The sequence below is a fragment of the Phascolarctos cinereus genome, unplaced genomic scaffold (assembly GCF_003287225.1).
Source record: "Phascolarctos cinereus isolate Bilbo 61053 unplaced genomic scaffold, phaCin_HiC Scaffold_5;HRSCAF=322, whole genome shotgun sequence".
In the NCBI taxonomy this organism is placed as follows: domain Eukaryota; kingdom Metazoa; phylum Chordata; class Mammalia; order Diprotodontia; family Phascolarctidae; genus Phascolarctos; species Phascolarctos cinereus.
In genome coordinates, this window is record NW_027555958.1 from 245,557,431 (window position 1) to 245,580,306 (window position 22,876).

Here is a 22,876-nt window from a genome sequence, read left to right on the forward strand (position 1 = left end):
TGGACTTCCTTTTCCATTTGGCCAATTTTTCTTTTTAGGGCATTTTCTCCTCATTGGCTTTTTGGACCTCTTTTGCCATTTGGGTTAGGCTGTTTTTTAAGGTGTTATTTTCTTCAGTATTTTTTGGGTCTCCTTTAGCAAGCTGTTGACTTGTTTTTCATGATTTTCTTGCATCACTCTCATTTCTCTTCCCAGTTTTTCCTCTACTTCCCTTACTTGCTTCTCAAAATCCCTTTTGAGCTCTTCCAAGGCCTGGGACTGATTCATATTTTTCTTGGAGGCTTTGGATGTAGGAGCTTTGATTTTGTTGTCTTCTTCTGGTTGTATATTTTGATCTTCTTTTTCACCAAAGTAAGATAATATAGTCTGACTCTTTTTGCATTGCTTGCTCATGATCCCGGCCAATTACTTGAGTTTTAAACTCCTTGTTAAGGTAAGAGTCTGCTTCCAGTGTGGAGAATGTACTGTCCCAAGGTTCAGGGGTTTGTGTAGCTGTTTTCAGAGATACTTGTAGGGACCTGTAAATTTTCAGTTCTTCCAAGGTGGTATGATAAGGGGCGAGGTGTTTTCTCCTTTCCTGGCCTGTGACCACAAGTATTTCTTTCTGTCCCATAACTGTGAGGAGGGGTTCCTCTCCACAGCCACTACAAGCTCCACCACGCCAGCACTCCTCCTCACCCCAGCACTGCTGCCCAGAACTGTGACCCAGATCCAAACAGGGGCAAAACAAGAGATTCCTGCCTGAGCACTGGCAAAGAGATCCCTGAAGTCCCTCTCTGATCAGCCACTGGATTCCACCTCAGACTGTGGGCCGGAAGCGCAGAAAGCAGCTGCCCCCTCCAGGGCCATGCTTGTGGGGAATGGAGCTGAAACCCCACCTTCCTCTCTGACCACCGACAGAAACAGACTTTTCCCACTGACCTTCTAAGTTGTCTTTGGCATTGGTGGATTGAGGAGTCTGGAAACCTCCACAGCTGCCCGAGATTCAGTCCTCTGAGGCCTGCTCCAGGTTCCCTGTGGCCTGCGTGCCCACACCGCGCTGTGCTGTGCTCCCAGCCCAGAGCGATACACCTTTCTGATCAATCATCCAGGTTGTCTTGGGCTGGAAATTTGTTTCACTCTGTCCTTTTGTGGGTTCTGCTGCTTCAGAATTTGTTTAGAGCCATTTTTTATGAGTATTTGGAGGGGTTTGGGGGAGAGCTCAAGCAAGTCACTGCTTTCACTCTGCCATCTTGGCTCCGCCCCCAGAGATGTTAACCTTTCTAAGTGTGAAATGAACAAACCTTTTATTTTGTTTGTATAGGTGATTTGTGACTTATAGAAGGGTCTTTGTTTAACTTGCACCTTCATGTGTTTATTTAATTTTCTGCTGCCGCAAAGGAGACTGTCTTACTTTTCTCATTATAGAAATGTTGCTTGGATGTGACTGAACTGTAGGTAATGAAAAAAGTAGAGGAAATGAGACCTGTTCTAAATTTTAGAATTAAAAAAAGCAGTTAAACCAGGCCAGTTTCCCCAAAACAAACAAACAAGAAAGATTACAGGGGCAAAGAAGCTGGGCTTAAATTAATGGGAGGTTGTGGTGCTCCTTGGCCGAGCTGGGACTTTTGGAAGGGTTTGTCAAACTCAACTATCTGTCTCTGGTATCCAAAGTGTTCAACCTGGACAACCACCTGGGGATCAATATAGGCGGTACCAAATTCTTTTGTAAGCAAGTATGTCTCATACAGAACAAGCAGCCCCCAACAGAGCCTTCTGCTGACAAAGACCCAGTTGTTAAGCCAAAGACAGAAAAGGAGAAGCTCCAGGACCTGTTCCCAGCACTTTGCTGACCAGACAGTCCTGCAGTCTGGATGAGGCTTGATGAAGATGATGTGAAAGTAGCTATGGATGTCCTCAAAGAGCTACAAGCTCTAATGTCTAGTGCTGCAGCACACAAGAAGCAGAGAGGCTCTGAGCACTGTGATAGGGCAAAGAAGAAGAAAAGGAGTCAGTCAGAGTTGAAGCCAAGACAGAGACCACAAATGGACATATTAATTCCTATGAAGGTCATGGCTAGGACTTGAGATGGGAATAAAGGAAACTCTGTATAGCAAACTAGGAGCAGAAGTCAAAGCCCTATCAAAGACTATAAGGACTGTGATAAATATGGGGAGAAGAACAATGACTGGTGGTGAGACAAACAAGTGGACCCACCTCCTGAAGAGCCTTCTATGGAGGAAATGTGGAATGGCAAAGTTACCAATATCATGCAGTTTGGGTGTATTCCACAAGTGGAAGGACTAAGGAAATAGCAGGACGGTTTAGTTCACATCTCTGGATTTCAGTGGGAAGACTGAGTGGCTAATGTAATGAGCAAAGGCCAGAGTGTTAAAGTAAAAGTCCTGTGTTTCACTGGGACTGAAATCCAAATCAATGGAAGAACCTTGTTGGGGAGACCAATGAGGAGACCTCTATGAGGAACCCTGATAAACCTACTCACCTCTCCCTCATCAGTGCTCCAGGAGTGGTAGATGACACTCTTGAAAGGAAACTCCTCACCCTAATCTCAGATCCTGAAGAGTGGGAGCTCAAACAGATGATTGCAGCCAATGTACTTTCCCAGGAAGAGTTTCCAGACTTTGATGAAGAGATGGGAATCCTTCCTTAAGTAAAGGAAGAAGAAGATGAAGACCTGGAGATTGAAGTAGTTGAGGAAGAATCTCCATTCTTCAGAGGACACACCAAACAAAGCATGGATATGAGCCCCATTAAAAGTGGTTAAGAATCCTGATGGCTCCCTGTCCCAGACAGCAATGATACAGAGTGCTTTGACCAAAGAAAGGAGAGAATTCAAACAGGCCCAGTGTGAAATAGAGATAGACTCCATTCCTATAGAATTCAACAAACACTGGGTGTATCCTCAGCCTGATATGAATTGGAGGGAGATTACTGCCAACACATTGGGCATTGGAATAATGTCTGACATCCCAGAATGGAAGAAGCATACTTTGGGGGATCGACAAAGCATATGGTAAAAAGACCTAGCTGTCAATCATAGAGCAGAGAGGAAGTCTCCACATCTTCAAACTTCAAGAACAGCTTGTCCAGGCTGTTCATGACAATCAGATCCTGATTCTTATTGGAGAGACAAGTCCATCTGCCCCTCACACACAAGTGAGGCCCAGGACTCTAGTGATTTTTGTTGAAAAGTCATAGCTTTTGTTGAGAGCACATCTGTCCTTGGGTTGAGAGGCTCCAGAGCCAAATCAGGATGTCCTGAACTTGATTCTCATTTCTTTCCTCAGAAGACAGGAGCTCATCCTGGCCTTGAGATACATCCCTTGGCCGGGGTGAGCTTGGGTTCTGTGCATGACAGGTATGTAGTATTTTTTTCTACAGAGATGGGCCAGGAGGAATTGTTACATCTCTGAACAGCTCATGCTACATGATCCTTAGCCAGAGAACCCTGACATGCCAAGCACTGTTATGCCTACCTATTGGTCTAGTGCTTTTTGAGGACTTAACAGCACAGCCCACTGGTGACACTGCCCTAGCCTTCCATTTACTCTTCAACCTGTTTCTTCAGGCTTAACTCCTTGGAAATGTGTATTTGTTTTAGTTTTAAATACATATGTATATATTTTTCCCTGCCAAAAACATATAAATAAAAAGATTGTAAAGCAGTCATTGAAGAGAGATTAGATTTGGAGGATTTTCTTTTCCTGGTGCCTATATCCTGTTGCTCCAGTTACATGGAGTATTTTACTGCAATATTGGGGGATGGGTTAATATTGTTTTTCAGAGATTTTATAACGGATCCTGACAGTAATGGTACACAATGATCTCGCCAATTGGGGGGGGGGAGGGAAGGATAAAGAGAACAAAAGAAAATTAGCAAGGAAGCAAAGAAAAGCTGGTCCTCTTTGAAAATAATGTGTAGCCTTTACTATATAGGTTTTCTTGGAATGGAAATTTATTGTTTTACATTGAATCCTTTATTATGGTCTGCTGTGTACATGACAATGTGTTTTTTTCTTTTCTCATTTTGTATTTAAGTTTAAAAAAAATTAGCAAAAAAACCATGTCACTTAAGTTATTGTGTATTCTGTTGAATTGTGAACAAAAGCCAAGGTTGCTCACATTTTCTTGGGGGGTGAGTTGGGGGGAAATGCAAAAAGAAGGAAAGAGGAAATTCTGAAGGGCAAGTGCCTTGCCATCTTAGGGCCATCACTTTATGGTCTTTTTTTTAAAGGCTCAGTTCACCATGCGGCAAAAGGAGATGAGGACCTGTATAAACTGCTGGATCTTCCCCAGTCACCAGAAAGTAGTCTGGAACTAGGAGTGTGCATCAGTGTCCCCAAAATGCATTTTTGACTTGTGAAACAAAACAAGTGTATAAATGGGGAAAAATATTAGGAGCAGCACTGATCAGAGTAGTTCTCAGTTTAGATCATAATGCACAAGTAACTTCTGATTGAGGAGCAGCTACCTCTCCTCATGATCCATAAAAGCAAGCTAAGGTGGATGTATTTCAGGACTATCAATCATTTCTGTTTTGACTTCACTTGTATCTGCAGGACTTAACACGATGACACAAGAAGCTACTAATAAATACAGCTAAGATTGGTGTTAGATACAAAGTGCTCTACAGGTTGGGAGGTGGGAATAGCTAGTCTTTAAAAACTATGGATTATGATCTACCATACCTCCAAACTGCCATTACTCTTACCCACCAACCACTACTAGATAGAGACCCCAGAAATCAAAGAAAGAAGGAGAGGAATTGTACATACAAAAATATTGAAAGGTTTTCTTGTAACCAAGACCTGGAAGCAAAGTGGATATTCATCAATTGGTGAATGGTCGAAAAATATATGGCATGTGAGCATAATTAACTATTATTTTGCCATGAGCAATGTCAAAATGGACTATTCTGAACAACTGGGAAAACTTAGAGGGACTGAGGCTGAATGAATTGAGGAGAACCATGAATCAAACATTGGAAAGGAAAACAACAGAGGAAGACTTAAGAACCATGATCAAACCAGTGACCAATACTCACTACAGAAGACTGATGGTTCTCACCTCTTTCCAAAAAGATGAATGGTGAGACATGAATTTTCATATGTAGATTTGTTTTTGGTGATCACACTCATTTGTGAGAGAAGATTCTTAACCTGAGAGCCAGCTGCCCCTGGAGGCAGGAAGATGGAAGTTCAATTTCTCCTCCAACTCCTTTTCCTCCTCTGGACTGAGTGGGTGGATCCCTCCATTGATGAAATCACAACGCCAGGTATTAAAAAAAACAACAACCAAAAAAAGCCCCCAAAACAAACAAACAAAAAAAGCCCCAAAGTTCTTCTAGGAAACCTAGCCTGATTTTCCTAGAGCTCTGAGAGATTCAGAAACTGGTTCAGGGTCACACAGCTGAGCTATGTCATGGCAGGACCTGACCTAAGGTCTTCTAATTCCAAGGGCAGATTTTTATTCCCAATGTTAAGCTGCCTCTCCACCCTTGAGCTAGTTTTTAAGGGAAGGGAATGAGCCCTGTGCTAAGCAATTTACAATTTTTTTTCTCAATTGACTCTCACAGCACCCTGTGAGATATTTGACATTGTTTTCCATATTTTATAGTGAAGGAAACAGAGACAAACAGCTATTCAGTGACTTTCCCAGGGTCAAACATCAGGTAAGTGTTTAAGGCTAGATTTTAGCTTCACTTCTTTCTGACTCAAGGTCTAGCACTCTTTCCACTTCACTACCTAGTTTCCTGCTACATTGGGCTACCATTGCTGTGTGGAATACAAAGGAATACAACCTCTTCCTTATAAACTACAGAATGACAGCCTTGGAATTTTCTTTTATGAAATTAAGGAAACACACACACACACACACACACACACACACACACACACACACTCAGAGTCCTGTGTTCCTCTGACTGAATGGGTACAAAATGCTCAGTTGAAGATACTTTCTCCCAATGCTGCTTGACACCTTCTCAGCACATAAAACCAATATATTTTAAGGGTGGAATTTTAATCTAATTTTTCCTAGCTCATGGACTAGTTGTCTACCAACTCTGTCTTTCTGGCTTCTTTTTTTCCTCTAAGAGGAGGTGAATGGGAATCTTACTTCTTGGTCTGATATCAAATCTTTGAAAAACGTTGGCCCACCCCCCAAGATCACAGTAAGGAATACTCACTCCTATTTTTGTGACACTAGCAAGAAAATCATCTAGGTTTTATCTCTCATCCATAATGCCTATCTTCAAAAATTCATTTATTTACTTAAGTCTTTCATTTTTAATTTTGAGTATAGCCTATATCCCCTAAGCCTTCACTTGGGAGACCAAATCATCTCTATCTTTTTTTTTTAAAGAAAATTGGGGTTAAGTGACTTGCCCAGGGTCACACAGCTAGTAAGAGTTAAATATGTGGTCTGAGGCTGGATTTGAACTCAGGTCCTCCTAACTTCAAGACTGGTACTCTATCCACTGTGACACCTAGCTGTCCCAAATCACCTCTATCTTTGGTGAGGACATGCAAGGCCAGGAGAGTCATGCTCTGGGGAGGGACATAGCCCAAGCTGATTTTTCTGTTTACAAGTAAACAGAAGTAAGGGTCCTGCTTTAAAGTAGTTAGAGATAGATCACATTCTTCAACCATGGCTTTGGTTCAAACTGGGAGAGATCTCCTTTTGAGCTAGGCTGAGAAATGGGGTTCGAAAAATGGGGAGTATGATGGATTATGGAGTAATACCGATTATTCAATGATACAGCACAGTATTTATTTTCATCAATGGGCAGAGCACTTGAACTGGAGTCAGGGAGACTTGAGTTCAAATTCAGCTTTTGACATTTACTAGCTGTGTGACCCTGTGCAATTCACCTAACCTCTAAATTAACCTATCAGTTAACTAATGGCTAACCTTTGGTTAACTAATGATTAACCTAATTATTAACATTGCTTAACCTAATGGTTAACTAAGTAAACCACAACCATTGAAGAAGCTTTGGGATGGGCCATTACCTTTTATCATTTAGTTCCATTCATTTGGTGCTGAAAGATGAATATGGACTTGCTGCCAGGAGAAGATAAGAAATCCCCAATTGGTAAGGAAGAAGAATTCTCTCTAGGGTTGTTTGGCCAGCGTCCCTCTTGAGTTTCCAAAGATGTAGAGAATGTATACTTTCATTCCTTATGTTCGGGCATGATTTGTAGGTTAGCTGTAGTAGATGTTTTTTGGGGGTAGGGGTAGGTAGAAAATTTTGTTTTCTAGTTGAAATTCCTTCTGGCTTCTGCTCTTGGCCTTTGGTGAGGGAAGAGGGGAGGTCAGTGAATGAATGAGCTAAGACCCTTGCTAGGTTTATTCAAACACTTTACAGTTTATTAAGTAATAATACATAGAGATTTATTGTGAACTGGAATCAAGCTCTCCTCTCTTCCTCCCTCACCTCCAAATTAACCAGGATATGCTTTTCAGTTGTGCATATTGTATAGCCAAAGGAGAATGCCAACTCCTAGAGGAAAAGTCTAGTTGGGATGGTTTTTTGTTTGTTTGTTTGTCTTTGTTTTATTCTTTCTGGGTGTGTTTGCTTTTTATACAACTTGTTAAGACATTCCCTGATTGATGGGCAGCCCTTCAAATTCCAATTCTTTGCTACCATAAAAAGAGCTGCTATAAACATTTTTGCATGTGTAGTTCCTTTTGCATTTTTCTCCTGGTTCTGTTCACTTCACTTAGCATCAGTCCATACAAGTCTTTCCAGGTTCTTCTGAAGTCTATCTGCTCATGATTTCTTATAGAACAATAGTATTCCATTACATTTATATACCACAACTTGTTTAGCCATTTCCCAGTTGATGGGCATTCTCTCAATTTCCAATTCTTTGTCACCAGAAAAAGAGCTGCTGGAAATATTTTCATCACTGTGGGTCCTTTCCCCGTCTTATGATCTCTTTGGGTTATAGACCTAGTAATGGCATTATTGAGTTAAAGGGTATGCACAGTTTTATAGCTCTATGGACATAGTTCCAAATTTCTCTCCAGAATGGTTGGATCAGTTCACAACTCCACCAACAATGCGTTAGTGGTTCAATTTTCCCACATATTCTCCAACATTTATCATTTTCCTGTTTTGTCATATTGGCCAATCTCGTAGGTGTGAAGTGGTACCTCAGAGCTGTTTGAATTTGCATTTCTCTAATCAATAGTGATTTGGAGCATTTTTTCATATGACTGTAGATAGAGCCTGTTCATATCCTTTGACAATTTCTTAATTGGGGAATGACTTGTATCCTTATAAATTTGACTCAGTTCTCTATATATTTTAGAAAAGAGGCTTTTATCAGAAACACTGTCTATAAAGATTGTTTCCCAGCTTTTCTGCTTCCCTTCTAATCTTGGTGGCACTGGCTTTGGCTTTGTGCAAAACCTTTTAAATTTAATATAATTGAAATTATCCACTTTTCATTTCATAGTGTCCTCTATTTCATCTGGTCATAAGTTCTATTGTCTAAACTCATTTCAACCTTATCTTGGTAAAGGGTGTGAGATGTTGGTCTATGCCTAGTTTCTGCCATACTATTTTCTGGGTTTCTCAGCAGTTTTTGTTCAATAGTGAGTTCTTATCCCAGAAGCTGGAGTCTTTGGGTTTATCAAAGAGTAGATTATTATAGTCATTGATTACTTTGTTTTGTGTACCTGACCTATTCCACTCATCTACCACTCTATTTCTTAGTCAGTACCAAATAGTTTTGATGATTGCAGCTTTATAGTACAGTTTCAGATCTGGTATGGCTGGGCCACCTTCCCTTACTTTTAATTGATTCTCTTGATATTCTTGACCTTTTGTTTTCCAGATGAATTTTGTTATTTTATTTTGTAGCTCTATATAATAAATTTTGGTAGTTTGATTGGTATGGCATTGGATAAGTAAATTAATTTAGGTAGAATTGTCATTTTTATTATATTAGCTTAGCTTACCCATGAGCAACCGATGTCTTTCCACCTGTTTAGATCTGACTTTATTTGTATGAGAAGTGTTTTGTAACTGTGTTCATATACTCCCTGGGTTTGTTTTGGCAGGTAGACTCCCAAATATTTTATATTATCTACAGTTATTTTAAATGGCATTTCTCTTTTTGTCTCTTGCTGCTGGACTTTGTTAGTAAATATATAGAGTTGCTGATGATTTGTGTGGGTTTATTTTGTATCCTGTAACTGATGAAGTTGTCAAGTATTTCAAGTAGTTTTTTACCTGATTCTCTAGGATTCTCTAAGTATACCATCATATCATCTGCAAAGATAGCTTTGTTTCTTCCTTGCCTATTCTAATTCTTCCAATTTCCTTTTCTTCTCTTATTGCTAAAGCTAACATTTCTAGTACAATGTTGAATAATAGCAGTGATAATGGGCATCCTTATTTCACCCCTGTTCTTATTGGGAATGCTTCTAGTTTATCCCCATCATATATAATTCTCACTAATGACTTTAGATAGGTGCCACTTATCATTTTAAGGAAAACTCCATTTATTCCTATACTCTCTAGTGGGTTTTTTTTTTTGTTCTATGCATTGATTTTATTAGTCTCTTACGTTCCTATGCGTTGTCTAAAATTCTCACATCTGGATGTCAGGATATCCTGGCACAAGCACTGGTGTTTCACAGATGGAGAAACTTCAGGGCTGAGCCATTAAGTGGCTTACTTAGGATCACAGAAATTAGTCAGTGGCAGAAGTCAGGACAATATCCTGGGCTCTTTATTCTTAGTTCCATGCTGTGTTATATTTTCCACGTAGTCCTGCCTCTAGCAAATGATGGTTGCTATATTTGATTAGAGACTTTCTCAGCATTCATGCTTTGGTTCTTTAGATATTAAAAGCAGAATTAGAGCATTCAAAGAAATAAGAAGGAAAGATCATTGTTTTCCAGGCAACATAGCAAACCTCTTGAAATCTACAATAGGACCAAGTTTCCAAGGATGTAACAAGTACCTTTGGAAGGAAGAGTTATTCAAAGCTGGGTTAGTCTATATCCAGACCTGAAATCCTTCTCTGCTATTTCTCTCTGCCCAGGAAATATGACTGAGAAACCACTACAACTATCTCAGGGACACATTATACATAGAAGTTCCTAAGGTTAAAAAAAATCAAGTTTTCTGCTTGTTTGGGTAAATATTGTCCACAAAAGTCCAGAGTACTGGAATGTCAGTTATCAATGAGTGTCAGAAATCAGTGGAGGGGTAAAAATGTTCAGTCCAATTTCTTTCAGACCAATTTCTTTTTTTTTCAGCCAAAGACAAGGTTCATTTGAACATCAGACATATTGGGCAGACTCTTAAGGAGTCTGAACATTAGTGAGTTATTGGCTAGATTGTAAGAATCTGAGCAGTGGCTAGATTTTTTTAAGAATCTAAGCCCAGACCAATTTCTTAGATGCTCAGAATGACACATTCAGTTTGGAGTCAAATTGGTCAAATCCAGGGCTACTCTGCTGTTGGAGATAGTTGATACTTACTAAACTGAATATGCCTTAGGCAATTGAGAGGCTTTATGATGCATTTTGTGCAACCTGTAATATAACCCCAGGTGGAGGTTCTTGAGAAGAGGTTGCAGAATAGAAAAGGAAAAATTTTGTAAATTCCGCAGCACAGTGCCTGGCACTATATGAATGCTCATAACCTTTCCTTAAAACCTAGCTCAAGGTTTGAGAGGCAGCTCAGCATAGGGAATAAAAATCTGCCCTTGGAGTTCAAGACCTGAGGTCAGGTCCTGGCTATAGCTCAACTGTGTGACCCTGAGACAATCTATGAATCTCTTAGAGCTCTAAAAAAATCAGGCTAGGATTCCTGGGAGAAGTCTTTGGGTGCGCTATTGTTTTATAGCTGGCCTTATGATTTCATCAGTGGAGGGATCTGCTCACTCAGCCCAGAGAAGAAAGGAAGTCTCAGGTGCAGGAACTTTACCCATCTCTTCCCACCTCCAGGGGCAGCTGCCTGTCAGCATTTGCACCAGTCTTTTCTATTCTGCGTGGAGACATTTCCAAAGAAAAATGACAGAGAACAGAAGGAAGGCTATCAAGAAGCACAACCACATCTACTTTGAAAACTACAGGTAGAACTTAGGATATTTTATTTTATTTTATTTTTATTTAATTAATTTGTTTTTAGTTTTTAGCATTCACTTCCATAAGCTTTTTTCTCATTTGATCCTTGAAGCAACCCTGTGAGGTACTTGCCTTTGTTTTCTGCATTTTACAGTGAAATAAAATGAGACAAACAAAATTTCCCTCCCACAATTTATAAGATTTACTTATTATTTATCAAGTGACAAAATTTAAAGCCTTTCCTCAATCAATAAATGGTCAAAGGATATGAACAAACTTTTCTTTCCTCCCACTTAATCGTACTTTATTTTTTTCCCAATTACATGTAAAGATAGTTTTCAACATTTACTTTTATAAGATTTTGAGTTCCAAATATTTTCTCCCTCCTTCCCTCCCCAAGATGGCAAGCAGTCTGATAAAGGCAATATATGTACAATTATATTAAACATATTTAGTCATGTTGTGAAAGAAAAATCAGGAAAACAGGAGGAAACCATGAGAAAGAAAAAACAGACAAAAGAGGAAATAGTATGCTTTGATCTCCATTCAGACTCCATACCTCTTTCTCTGGATATGGATAGCATTTTCCATCTTTAGTCTTTTGAAATTGTCTTAGATCATTGTATTGCTGAGAAGAGCTATGTCTATCAAAGTTGTTCATTGCACAGTGTTGTTGTTACTGTGTACAATGGTCTCCTGGTTTTGCTCACTACACTCAGCATCAGTTCATGTAAGTCTTTGCAGGCTTTTCTGAAATCTGCTTGCTTATCATTTCTTATAGCATAATAGTATTCCATTACGTTTATATACTGCAACTTGTTAAGCTGTTCCCAATTGATGGGCAGCACCTCAAATTCTGATTCTTTGCCACCACAAAAAAAAAAGCTGCTATAAATATTTTTTGTATATGTAGTTCCTTTTTCATTTTTAATGATCTCTTTGGGATACAGGCCTAGCAGTGGTAGTGCTAGATCAAAGGGTTTTATAGCCCTTTGGACATGGTTCCAAATTGCTCTCCAGAATGGAGTTCACAATTCTACCAACAATGCATTAGTGTTCCAATTTTCCTACATCTTCTTCAACATTTATCATTTTATTTTTGACAAACAGATGTTAAGTTACTTGCCCAGGGTAACCTAGGGGGTAAGTGTTTAGGGCTGGATTTCAACTTCACTTCTTTCTGACTCAAGATCCAGTACTTTCTCCACTTCTCTACCTAGTTTCCTGCTACATTGTGCTACCATTGCTGTGTGGAATACAAATGAATACAACTTCTTTCTTATAAGCTACAGAATGACAATCTTGGAATTTATTCTTATCATTTATTAAGATACACACACACTCACAGAGTCCTGTGTCCTTCTGACTGTATGGGTACAAAATGCCCAGTTGAAGATACTTTCTGCCAATGCTGCTTGGTACTTTCACAGTACACAAAACCAGTGTATTTCAGGAGTGGAATTCTATTTTTTCCTAGCTCATGTTCCCCAGTCTTCTATCTTCTGTGCCTTGAGGACTTCTTCTTCTCTAAAAGGAGATGAATGGGCATCTTACTTCTTGGTCTGTTATCAAATCTTTGGAAAACAGAGTTGACTCATCCCACAAGACGACAGTAAATTACCCACTCTCACTTATATGCATTAATAGTATCAAATACTTTGTGACACTTGTAAGAAAATGATCTAGGTTTCATATCTTATCTATAATGACTGTTTTCAAAAATTCATTTATTTATGTAACATTCTTTTTCTTTTAATTTTTAGTTTCAAATTCCCTTCTTCCCTCCAGGCCATCCACCACTCATTGAGAAGGCAATTAATATTATACCCTACAATGAGTGCTTTAATAATTTTTAAAAGTCTAATATGACCAAGCAATAACTTAAGCCCATTCAACAAGCATTTATTGACAATTACTAACTATAAGTTCTATGATCTAAACACTAAATATAAGAAGCAAACACATTCTCAAAGGATAAAAAAAAAAACAAACAACACCAAAAAAAAAAAACCAAACAAACCCCAAAACCCCATCCCAACCAGACTTTTCCTCTAGGAGCTGGCATTCTCCTTTGGCCATGCAATATGCAATCTGAGAAGCATATGCTGGTTAATTTGGAGGTGAGAGGGGAAGAAGAGAGTTTGATTCCAGTTCATAATGAATATCAATGTATTATTACTTAATAAATTGTAAAGTGTTTGAGTAAACCTAGCAGGGGACTTAGCTCATTCATTCAATGACCTACCCTCCTCCCCTACCAAAGATGAAGTACTAGAGCAGAAAATGGAAGGAATTTCAACTAGAAAACAAAGAACCCTCACAACCTCCCCCCCCTCCAAAATAAGCTAAGCTACAAATCCTGCCTCAATATAAATTCTCCACAACTTTGGAAATTCAAGAAGGTCACTGGCTAAACAACCTTGGAGAAAAGTTGTCTTTTTCACAAAATGAGAACTTCTGATCTTCTCCTGGCCATATTCTCCCAGTCGATATTCATCTTTCAACACCAAATGAATGGAACCCACTCCAAAGCTACTTCAATCCCAGATACCTCCTTTTCCTTTTTAGAGATGTTCTTTCACAGGGCATTTATAGCTTCCAAAGCCACATCCTCAGTTACCAAAAACTCCAGAGCCCAGCCCACTTTTACTTTCTAGAATAACTCTCTCTAGGAGACACAAGCCTAGGAAAATTACAATTTCACTTTTATTGAAACTAATTCTCCTCATGAGTGATGCCCAGTGATGTAACATGTTTTGATTTTTTTTCCCTTTGATTTCTTTCAGATCATGCAAATAATAGGTTTTACCCACACATCTCCTTGGCCTTCAACCACCCAAGCCTACCTGTAGCTTTGATAAAGGGGCATTAGCTCTTTCTGAGAAAACAATTAAACCTACTGCTCAACAATATTTGTGATGGAGTTGTGTTTTTTTTTCTTTCTATTGGGAAGTTGTTTTGCTGAGCGACAATAAGCAACTGGAGGGAACAAACAAATAAGCACATGTATACAGATGTAATACATACACATAAAAACTTCAATGTCTAATTATTATTTGTGTTAATACTTAATTATAAGGCAAAGTGGGGGGGGGGCTTTGTATCTAAGTCCTCAGGAAAACTCCAGGTTAACTTTGACTTATATTGACTTCAACATTCCCAGTAGGTCAAACACTTTATCATCTTTATGGGGAGCTGACGCTTGTGTATATTGGCACTTTTTATGAGTTTTAAAAATTATTTTGGGCTCCTTCTGACTGAACTGGAAGTCCAACTGACTTTTGCCTCAATAATAAACTAAATAAGCCTGGAAACAGAGAGGTTATAAGAAGCAAAAACTGTAAATAACAAAGAACGTGTTCACTGGACACATTAGTAGGACTTTTTCATCTGGAGGTTTCCTAGATTAGTGAAATTACAGTTCCAGTCCTTATCCCTAGAATTCTGAAACAACTTTTTACAAGACTGGAAGCTGACTGATGAGAGCTGGTCCAGAAAAAAACAAGATGAAAAAGTTTGAGTTGCATTTGCAAGGCTTCAATCAGAAGAAGACCCTTTGCTGAAACCCCTCAGATAGTAGGATACTCCTTCCTGATATTATTTTGTATCTCTCTACCACTGATGCAATGGTGTGGCCAGTGAAAATACAAGGTAGACTGAGGCAAATTTTACACGCAAGATAAATGTTACTAAGCTCCCTCAGACTGTTCCTGATCAGGTAGGTCAGCAACCAAGATGGTACTGAAAAGACCATATTTCTTGAAACTTGAGGGAAGAGGATATTGGGTAGCAGAAAAGCTTTATGATTAGTTAAAACTGGGAAAAATGGGTTGGCTTTCAGTTGTGGCTGCTCATCCTCCTCTCCAATAACTAAGAAATACTAATTGCTTTATGAGGCTCAGCCACTCCAGGTAATTACCTGACACAGGATTCCCCACTCTCCTAAGTCTTCTCCTTGGATACCAAATTACCCATATCTTTGATGAGAAAAGGCAAGGCTAGAAGAGCCATACTCTGGGGATGGACCCAGCCCAAGTTACAGTCAACGGATTCTTCCATAATTAACATAACCCTTTCTGTAATTATCCAAACCTCTTTCCTCATCCCACTCCCAACTCAACCCTGCTTTTTCTAAGCAGATAACTTTTCTCAATTTCTTGAGAAAATTTATGCCCTTTACTATCCTTTTTTTTTTTTGTACAGCTTAACTTCAAACCCTTCTGTCTTCATCCTTTTCTTTTTTGCTTCTATATCTGAGGAAGACCCTTTTTTGCCAAGGTTGGCCAGCCTACTTATGCAGTTTTGGAGGTGTGAGGGGTCATAATCCATAGTTTTTAAAGAGTATTCCCACCTCCCATCCTACAGAGAACTTTGTGCCTAATAACAGACTTAGCAATATGTATTATGAGTGTCCTGTGTCATAGTGGTTAGTCCTGGGGTTATAAGGAAAGTCAAAACAGAGATGATTGACTGTCATAGAATACATATACTTGCTTTTAGGAGCCATGAGGACAGCTAGTTGCTCTTCAGTCAGGAGAAGTTACTTGTGCACTATGAGCTAAACCAGGAACTCCCCTGATCAAGCTGCCCCTTATATTCTTTCTTCATTTACAGACTTTCTTTGTTTAACAAATCAACAGTGGTGTGCTCTGGACATGTTGATGCACAATCCCAGGTCCAGACTACTTTCTGGTGACTGGGGAAGATCCAGTAGTTTTTGTGGTTCCTAATTGCCTCTCCTACTCCAATGAACTGAGTCTTTTTTCCTTAAATATATTTATGTCATTAAATATTTTCTAATTACATGTAAAACTGTTTCAACATTCATTTCTTTTAAACTTTGAGTTAAATTCTCTCCCCCCCTTCCTTGAGAAGGCAAATAATTTAATATAGATTATACAGATGAAGTCATGCAAAACACTTCCATATTAGCCATGTGCTGCACTGAGTCTCAACAATGATCATGATACACAGGTCCTAAACATGCCCCATCACACTGGGGAACTCTAAGTAGCTTGATGAGTTCAGCTGGATGCATGGTACCTGAAATGAATGATGGATGATGGAGGAGGGAGGCTGACATTTTCAAGCTGAAAGGGTACTTTGGACCTGACTGCAGTGTTTTGAAAATGGCATTTGTATTGGCCTGGCAGCCTGGTGGCTGCCAACAGGCTCCACTAACCCAGCCCTCAAGAAGAAGAGTAGGTCTGTGACATAGACTATTTGTGTGACCCTAGCCAAGTCATCTCTCAAGACTCTGAACAATAATATAAGAAAGGAAATTTAGGGTTGAGAGCAGAAGCTGAGTACCAATTTGCATTAATAGGAAGCTCTTCATTACAGGTTCTATCCCTAACACTAGGTTGAAAGTCAGCTCCTTCAACAACAGAGATCATTCTTTAAAGGCAAATGCCATTCTTTGCATCCCCGGAAGGTAGCTCAGGGCCTGGCACACAGTAAGTACTTTCCTGAATGCCTGTGGACTGACCGACTTCTATGTGCCTACACTATTATTGGGGGAACCCAGGTACAAAACCAAAGTTTCTGTCTTGTAATTGCTTAGTATATATTTTGCATCACTTTTATGGAGGTTTTCTATGGACTCTACCTAGTAGAATGGAACCACCTGGAAGCCATGGAATTTAATTGGTGGGTAGAAAGAAAAGTATCTTAACTTTGTAAATACTTGTGAAACTGTCACTTCAATATTGTGTATTCTATCGAATTGGGAACAAAAGCTGAGGTTGCTCACATTCTCTTGGGGATGAGCTGGGAGGGAAATGCAAAGAGAAAGAAAGAGGAATTTCAGGAGGGAGAGTGCCTTGCCATCTTAGGGCTATCTGCTTAGAGTCTGGTGGCATTGAAGCTAATGGAAGCCTTGTCTTCTTCCCCACACCAGCCCTTTTTATTCAGCTGTCAGCCTTGTAAAACAAGGCTTCAGAATTCTAGGCATGAGACCAAACTTGTGAATTCATTGATCTAGGGAAGACCCAGATGAAGAAGTTCCTTCTAACTTATAAGATGAGTTAGCATCTTCTCTGCACTTTATAGTTTTAGCCTCTTATAGCCTTCCTGTTACCAGGCTTATTTAGGTTCTTTTGGCCAAGGTCAACCTCCTTTCTAGTAAAGTGATCTTTCAGTTCTTGGGTGGGGGGATTCCAATTGAAGTCAGAGTTCACACCTATTTTTCCTGAGTACTTAGATGCTCTCACCCTACCATGCAAATCTTTCATGTACATTTAGGCAGAAGGGATCTGTCAGGGCTCCACATCAAGATCACTCCTCTTTTTTCTCACTCTTCTCTTTTTACTATTAAGAGACACCCTGTTTTCCGGAGTTAAGGCCCAGCAACCAAGCTGTGCCCTGAGCCTGGGCACAACAGTCCTTTGCATTCACCCTTTGGATGAATTCTGCTTCCTCTAAATGACACCAGCAGCTTAAGCCAGCCATAAGTGGTCCCTGAGCTTGGGCAAACACCTGAAGCAGTAAACAAGGCTCAGCCACAGCAGAAGTGTGTCTAGGTTGTGATTGAATTTGGTGGCTCATTCCTCTGGGGTCTTCTCCTGGGCAGACGTGGGGTACCACCAGATAACCAGGACCAATTTGGCTGCTGTTTCAGAAGCAGTAAACACTGATGCCCAGGGGGATCAAATGACATGGGTTTGGAAAAGCAAAGGAAAACGACAAGGGAATACTGGAGAAAGAAGGAGCTGGGTAATGCACCAGCTGAAGTAGATGAAAAAGGAAAAGATATCAATCCTCATCTTCCTCAGTACATCTCCTCTATGTCATGATATATAGATCCACCAAAAAGATCCACACTAAAGCATCAGAGACCCCAACCTGAGAAACAAGAATAATACAGTTCATCTGGAGAATGGCATAGGAGGGGTATGAAAAAGAATATGGTGACTACAAAATACCACAAAGGAGCATGTAAAAACTGTGGGGGCTATGATACACACACAAAAAGACTGCTTTGAGAGATCTAGGCCTATTGCTGCCAAATTCACAGGAACCAACATAGCCCCAAAAGAACATATACAACCTCAGCTTATGTTCGACTATGGATGGCAAAAGGGATCTGTGGAGTGGCTACAACTCAGAGGAACATAGGAAGATTGTGGAAGAATATGCCAAAGTTAGCCTGGCTAAATGAACACTGAAGGCTCAGAAGCTACAGGAAGAATTAGCCCCAGGGATGTCCATGGAAAAAGTGAATTCCCCAAAACAGCAGTGGGGAGAAATTCTTAGATGGAAAGAGACCATAACAATGGAGGTAAGGATGAAGTTAAATATGCATATGACATCAATGTGCCTGGACAAAATATTGACGCTAAAAGATGATTTACAGCCTGGAATCTCAGGATTCGAGAAGACATCGCTAAATACTTAATGAAATTTAGATCCCAATTCTTCCTACTATGATCCAAAAACTAGAGCAATAGGAGAGAATCCCTATGCCAATGCAGGAAAGAGTCCTGATGAAGTTAGTTATGCAGGAGATAATTTTGTTCAATACACGGGGGATACAATTTCAATGGCACAAACACAATTGCTTGCCTGGGAGACTTATGACAAAGGGTCTGAAGTGCATCTCCAAGCAGATCCAACAAAACTAGAGTTGCTGTATAAATCATTTGAAGTCAAGAAAGAAGATTTCAAAGACCAACAGAAAGAAAGCATCCTAGAGAAGTATGGAGGTCAAGAACACCTGTATGTTCCCCCTTCTGAGTTACTGTTAGCTCAAACAGGAGACTATGTGGAATATTCAAGACAAGGAACAATCATAGAAGGACAAGAAGGAGCTCTTGCCTGCTCTAAGTATGAGGAGGATGTCAAGATCAATAATCATAAGCATATGGAAGCTGGCTGGCTGAGCAAACTGTGAGGCCCTGCCTTTCCTAGTACTCCCCTAGAGGCCCTGGCTTTTGGGGTCACCTTTAGCTGTTTTCTGCTGCTGGCCCAAGCCCCCACTTGTGGCCCTTCTTTGCAGAAGGCAGCCTTGATGTTACAGAACTTTATGAAAAATATTTGGACTCCACTGAAGCCCTACTATTCCCAGGTTTATCAGGAGATCTAGATAGGAATGTGATAGGGGACATTATTTACAAAATCAGAAGTACTGATAAAAAAAAAAGCTTTGAAAGGTTCAGATTCAGCTGCTCCTGCACATGGGCATCATTAACTGGATTTACCTTTAGGATTATGCATAATGTGAAACATCAGGCTGGCTGTAAATTTGGGCATTTGACCATAGAAGAAAGAATGCAAGGATTTCCCATGTTAACTTTTAGGCTTTTGCTCATACAGTGAAATAAAGCCATATAGATACATGGAAATTGTTGTGTTCCGATTCAACTATGTATACATTACAAATTCAGCATTTGTTTTGTAATGTGTCTGGTGGATTCATTGTAATTACCTCTAAAATAAAATGATTAAAAATTTTGGAACCATCAAATTTTGGTAAGTTTAGAGGAGATGAGGGATGTCGATAAATATCTTGACTTGTTTAAAAAAATCATACGCATATCTAGAGGTCCTATTGGAAAGAAGGTAGATGGGGGTACAAGAGCTGTCACTCCTTTTTCACATTTTTCTACTGTACTGGAGAAGCTGGGAAAGAAATGCAGATGAATCTATTCCTGATGATGCCGTGGAAGGAGAGCAAACAAGCAGACCAAAAACTCTAATGGAGTTCCACCAAGAGAAACAGAAAGAGGAGGAGAAGAAGAAAAAAAAGAAGAAACACAGGAAAAGTAGTTCTGACAATGAGGGTGAAGAAAAGAAGAAACATGAAAGGCTGAAAAAGACATTAAATGCTGAGGAGGCCCAACTCCTATGCATCAAAGAGATAATGTAGCTAGATGAGAGGAAGAGGCCCTACCATAGCATGTATGAAGCCTGAGGGCCTACCAAAGAGGAAATGGAGGCATACAGGGCGAAATGCCAGAGACTAGATGATCCTGTGATTTCTTTCCTTGGAAAGAAATGACATGACTTAGAAGGAGATCCAGGACACCCAACTTGTATTGATACTTTTGAGTCTCTTGGTAAACAAAGATGGAAAAATCTTTGTTTGCTTTTCTTACCATCTTTTAAGTAAATTTTTGAAACTCTTTCATCCAAAAATTAAAAAAAAAACCACCTGCAACAACCACATTCCTATCATGAAGCCCTGCTTTGAGTAGACTTTTTGTCACTAGACAAACTTGCTTCATTGTTGCTGTTATATTTCACTGCCTTGTTATTTGTCTAGCCCAAGGGTGAGGAACTGTCAGCCTGGAGGCCACCTGTAGCCTTCTAGGTCCTTGGGTGTGGCCTTTGACTGAGTCCAAGTTTTACAGAACAAATCCTTTTCTTTCTTCTTTTTTTAAAATTTATTTTGATAATCACTTCCATAGGCCTTTTAGTTTTAAATTTTTCTCTCTCCCTCCCTCCCTCCCTCCCTCCCTCCCTCCCTCCCTCCCTCCCCAAGACAGCTTGAAATCTGATATAGGCTATACATTTACTTTCTGTTAAACATATTTTCACATTAGTGATGTTGTAAGGAAGAATTAGAACCAATAGGAGGAACCATAAGAAAAAGGAAACAAAACAAAACAGAAGAAAAAAATAGCAAATAGTATGCTTTGATCTGCATTCAAACTCCATAGTTCTTTCTTTGGATGTGGATAGCATTTTTCTATCATGAGACCTTAGGAGATGTCTTAGATCCTTGCATCACACAGTATGGCAATTACCGTGTACAAGGTTCTCCTGGCTTTTCTCACTTCATTCAGCATCAGTCTATACATGTCTTTCCAGATTTTTCACCACAACTTGTTCAGTCATTCCCCAATTGATGGGCATATCCTCAATTTCCAATTCTTTGTCTCCACGAAAAGAACTGCTATAAATATTTTTGTACATGTAGGTCCTTTTATCATTTGTATGATCTATTTGAGACACAGGCTTAGAAGTGTTACTGCTGGGTCAAAGAGTACGCACATTTTTATAGCCCTTTGGGCATAGTTCCAAATTGTTCTCCAAAATGGCTGGATCATTTCACAACTTCACCAACAATGCATTAACATTCCAGTTTTCCCACATCCTCTCCAACATTTATCATTTTCCTGTTTTGTCATGTTGGCCAATCTGATAGGTGTGATGTGGTGCCTCAGAGTTGTTTTGAACAAATCCTTTTCTTAAGGAGATTTGTTCTGTGAAGTTTGTATTCAGTCAAAGGGCCATACTTGAGAACCTAGAGAGCTACAGCCAATATGCACCTTCCTGGGCCCTGCAGGGAATAACAGAACCAGAAAATCATGGCACGTGAGCCATGTGTGAGCATGCATGCACACCTCCTTTTGTGGGGGAGTGAAACCACACTCTATTGTCAGGAGCAAGGCCTGGCAAGAGACAGTTGTACTCAAACCCTCGGCCACTGCCTTTTCAGTGTACAAATGAGCCCCTACCTCAGCTGCAGCAGCCTCACCCTCAGCAGTCTCCAGCTCTGCTGCCCTCAGTGCAGCCCCCACCAGCCCCCACCTCCCAGGTACAGAAGCTCACCTCTTGTCTGCATCAGTCACCCCAGTCACATCAAAGCCAGAAAAAGCCATTGCTGAAGAGAGAACAGCAATCATGTGAATTGTTAACTTTTTTTTTTAACCAGAAAGAACAAATGCAGCCCATCAATCTCTCCAAGGTTCAGCAGTATCAGACCTTCAACTTTATTATAAGGGCGAGTATTGTTGAAGTGTAAGAAGGATAATTTTGATTATTTCAAATTAAAATTTCTAGTGCAAATAAAACCTATGCAGTTAAAAAGAATGCAGAAAATTGGGGGGAAACTTTCATAGACAATCTCTTAGGATGTTGGAATATTGCATTGGTGTAGGAAATGATGAGCTGGTTGATTTAGAAAAGCTTGGAAAGACTTGGACTTATGAAAGAAGATATTCACCTTCAGAGAAACAGATGACAGGTGGAAATAAACACACTATGGTCTTATATATGTGTGTATGAGTGTCTATGTGTAAATATGTGTATGTTTATAGATATCTATGTACATGTATATATTGATGCATAATTATAGCCTTCTTTAGGGTGAGAGGGAAAAATAAAATAAATAGTACACATCCAGGAACAAAAGAAAACCAACAAGGAAGCAAAGAAAAGCTAGGCATCTTTGAAAACAATGTGAATATTTTTATAAAGGTTTTCTTGAAATGGAAATTTATTGTTTTATATGGAATCCTCTCTTATGGTCTGCTGTGTATGTGGCAATATTTTTTCCCTCTAATTCTGTGTTAAAGTTTAAAATAAAAAATTTGACCAACCCCCCCTCCCTCCCATGCTTGCTTTGGCAGCACATATACTAAAATTGGAAGGATACTGAGAAGATGAGTATGGCCCCTGCTCAAGGATGACATGCAAAATCGGAAAGCGTTTCAAAAACAAAAAACAAACAAAACCCCAAACCCCAGTCACTTAAGTATAGTGTATTCTATTGAACTGAGAACAAAAGCTAAGGTTGCTCACATTCTCTTGGGGATGAGTTGGGGGGCAAATGCAAAGAGAAGGAAAGAGGAATTCAGGAGGGAGAGTGCCTTGCCATCTTAGGGCCATCAGCTTAGGGTCTGGTGGCACTGAAACTGAAGGAAGCCTTATCTTTTTCCCCACACCAGCCCTTTTTGTTCAGCTGCCAGCTTGGTAAAACAAGGCTTTAGAACTCCAGGGAATGAGACTGGACTTGTGAATTCACTGATCTAGGGAAGTCCCAGGTGAAGAAATTCCTTCT

The 22,876-nt window shown here is 39.8% G+C and overlaps 1 non-coding gene and 2 pseudogenes across 1 annotated transcript; all 3 read left to right on the forward strand.

Annotated features, from left to right (window-relative positions):
• Positions 1–1,853: 1,853 nt before the first annotated feature.
• LOC110199360 (pre-mRNA-splicing factor SLU7 pseudogene) lies at positions 1,854–20,089 on the forward strand (annotated as a pseudogene).
• Positions 19,100–19,279, forward strand: LOC110199330 (ATP synthase F(0) complex subunit j, mitochondrial pseudogene; annotated as a pseudogene).
• Positions 20,090–22,433: 2,344 nt separating the features above from the next.
• Positions 22,434–22,536, forward strand: LOC144458022 (U6 spliceosomal RNA). Its single transcript, XR_013487585.1, has one exon. It is a non-coding gene; the product is annotated as a U6 spliceosomal RNA (small nuclear RNA).
• Positions 22,537–22,876: the final 340 nt, after the last annotated feature.